Source organism: Melopsittacus undulatus, chromosome 1 (genome assembly GCF_012275295.1).
Source record: "Melopsittacus undulatus isolate bMelUnd1 chromosome 1, bMelUnd1.mat.Z, whole genome shotgun sequence".
NCBI lineage: Eukaryota > Metazoa > Chordata > Aves > Psittaciformes > Psittaculidae > Melopsittacus > Melopsittacus undulatus.
The window spans coordinates 129,529,543-129,532,892 of NC_047527.1; the positions used below are offsets into that span (position 1 = coordinate 129,529,543).

Below are 3,350 nucleotides of genomic sequence, written 5' to 3' on the forward strand. Positions count from 1 at the left end.
TTAGCCTGTGGTGGCCCCACTAAATGTGAGTTAACTGTTTCACACTGGTCCTCTAAAGTATCTTTAGTTTTAAAGAACAATGTTTGTGGTGTAAGTCTGTGGTGAGATAACAAGATTTAGTGACTCCACTAGGCATGAAGGAGTTATTTCACACCATCTTTGTACTTATCAGTTAGTTCAAAGACAGAGCCTCCCAAACATCTGCTAGCCTGGGATACTCCTGTCCTGCTATAAATTATGCAAGAAGGTCGCACTGTTTCAAATCTTTGTTAATTATTAGAATAATTACAGATATGGCTGGTTTTAGTGAGTTGTGTAATTACTGGGGCGTCCAACTGGGCCAAAGGTGAAAAGCACACTGTGAGGAAGACTGCTTACTTGATCTTGAAGACCCCTACTCACATGAGGAAGACTGATTACTTCATCCTCAAGACCCCCACCTACAATTATTGAAGAGCAGTGCGCAGATGCCAAGAGGAGGAGACTTATGATAATAAATTACTGGACTTAATTATAATGTTCCCTGCCTATATGCAGGGATTATGAATATGTATGTGACTAATGGAATTGTGAAAGTATATAAACCTGTAACAAATACTAATCATTTTGCGCCTCTGGCTACGGTCACGAGCCCAGTGCTGTTTTCCTTTTGCTTTATTGATTTTGTCCCTTAATAAAACCTTGTTATCTTGTTTAGAGAAGTGAATTCGTATTTCACACTCCTAAACTGAAATCCACCAAACGCAGGAAGCAATTACCCAGATTTTGTGTGACCTTACAGATAGCTTTCACAAGCCTGGACTTTTTCACTGGACAGCCCCTTCATGTTCAAACGCCCCCTCGGTTCTGCTTATAAGCAGAGCTTTCCAAGCCATCATTCTTCCGGGTTTGGTAGGGGTCGGCTGTGGGCAAAACACATTTCCCTCCGCCCCTCCTGCCGGGCTGCGGCACCGACCTTCGCCTGAAACCAGAGCTGCGGGAGGGTAAGAGGGAGGGAGGGAGGGAAAGTCGACGGAACAGGAAGCCGGCGCTGCCGCTGTAAAGGCTGCTCTAGGCGGCCGGGGCCGCCGTGCAGGATGCGGCCTGCGTGGCGCTTGGCAGGCGGCTGCAGACGCCGTCGCCGTGGTGCGTGAGAACATCGAGAGGGGCCGCGGTCACCAGCGGATATGGATTGTCAAGGTAAGCTGGAATAACGGTCAGGAATCTGCCCTAAAAGATGTTTTGAAATAGATTTTATCATGGGTTTTGTTATTATTTTAGCCTTCATCAAATTCACGCGTAGGTTTTTTTGCCCCCTTTTAAAAAAAATATATTTTTTAAACCTGTATATACGATGCATCAAGAAGAAAAGACCTGGAAAACTCAGAACACCAGTCATTTACTGCCCTTAAGTTTTGCATAGTTGCTGTGTGGCATAATGCAGACATGGCAAGGGATTGGGACTATATGGTATTTAAGGTCCCTTCCAACCCAAACTACTATATCATTCTATATAACCTTAGTCTTTAGGATTATAGCCGTAATTGTGTTATGACTCTTAAATAAATTCTATTCAAACATAAGCTAATGAGAGCAATTCCTCATTCTGTGATAGATCATCCACCATAATTTGCATATGGATGATTTAGCATAAAAGACTACTGAAACTGACTAAAAAGGCTACTGAGTTTGGTTCCATTGTAATAGCTTGCACTGTTCTTAATAACTTGTTAAAAGTAATTCTTTGTCATGCTGTTATCTTTTGGGGTGGGGGTTGAGATCAGGATATAATGAATCATGAAAAACCCCCCAAATGCTTTAACATGACTTCTTTAAATATGTTATTTCTGAATATTTTCTTGCTTCTTTGATACAGGTTTTGATTAAGTGCCTTCATCTTGTAAATGTAAAACAAAGAAGAAGAATGTTGTAAATTCCCCAGAAAAGGACCTCTCTGATGCTGGTAAGCCACAGGCATGAAAGGCATGTGTGTGTTTGAGGGCTATATTCCACAGCTCCAAATCTAAAGGTGCGTTATAAGTCTTTCCTGATTGCTGTGTTGATTTCATAGGAAATTACACAAAGAGTTAAGCCAATACCTGGAAAACATTAATGTATAAATTATTCCACCAGATTGAACAAAGTTCATTTCTGTTTCTGTTCAGCTGGGTTTTAGCTTGGAAATGTGTCATGGGTTCAGCAGTAGCAGTCATTTTTCTCCTTCTTGGTAGCTGGTGCAGTGCTGTGTTTTGACTTTCGGGCTGGGAGCGGTTACTGGTGGCGTGTACGTTTTGAGTTACTGCTTAAATGTTTGGTTTTGTCCAAGGCCTTTTCTAAGCTCATGCTCTGCCAGGGAGGAGGGGAGGCCGGGAGGAGGGAGAGATAGGGTGCCTGGCCTGGGCTAGTCAGGGAGGTATTCCATACCACAGCACGTCATGCTCGGGGAGGTAACTGGAAGTTGGCCGGGGGGAGGGGTGGGGTTAGCTCTCTTCCGGGTTGGGCTCGTTTCGGCGGGTGGTATAGTATTTCTCTCCTTGTTTATTTCCTCTAACATTGATTTATTAGTGGTAGCAGTAGTGATTTGTGTTATACCTTAATTGCTGGATTGGTTTTATCTCAATCCGTGGGAGTTGTATTCCTCTGGTTCTCCTCCCCATCCCTCCAGGAGTGGGGAGGTGGGGGGGGATGAAAAAGGGGTGTGTGGTACTGCGGGAGACTGAGGTGGGGTTTTAAACCACGACAGCATGAAAATACTCCTACAATAATCGCAGTAAGGTGAAAGCACATTATTACCGTCAAATGGTTGTCTAAGCAGGTCTTTAAACAAATCTCTAAACAAGCCTGATATGAAAAACAGTATGTAGACAATTCTGTTCATGGTGAGCCATTATGTAAAGTTAAGGTAATGTAAAGTGGGTTCGACAGGTGTGCAAAGCCCTTTTTCTCCTCATGTGATTCACAGCTAGCTCCCTACTGTGGTTGCTCATCAGTTTATTTATCCACTTATTAAATCTCATTTTATACATTTAGAATCATAATCTTTCAGGGGTAAGATTCTTTTTTTTTGTGTAGGTTGCCAAAGCCCCTAGCACAAAGGAAGTGGGATATGTGATAACTATTGCAATACAAAGGAATAATGAGGACTGCTATTACAGGTGAAGACATGGTTCTTCTGTTAACTCCTATCTATTCTGTGTTACCTACAGCAATTATGATCTTCCCCATAAGCAAGTCCACTTACTTCAGCAGTGCTTCTCCTCGTTTGCATTCAGTTGTGTAGGTGTTTGCAGGGTGAATTAATTCTTGCATTTAGGTAGCTTTTCTGTATAAATATATTTTAATTGTAAAAATGAAGTTTGTTTCAGTCTCAT

General features: G+C 42.4%; 1 long non-coding RNA gene across 1 annotated transcript; it reads left to right on the forward strand.

Moving 5' to 3' along the window:
* Positions 1-1,018: 1,018 nt before the first annotated feature.
* On the forward strand, positions 1,019-3,137 carry LOC115947127 (uncharacterized). The gene is made up of 3 exons (XR_004081081.2): positions 1,019-1,179; positions 1,856-1,942; positions 3,052-3,137. It is a non-coding gene; the product is annotated as an uncharacterized lncRNA (long non-coding RNA).
* The last annotated feature ends 213 nt before the right edge of the window (positions 3,138-3,350 follow it).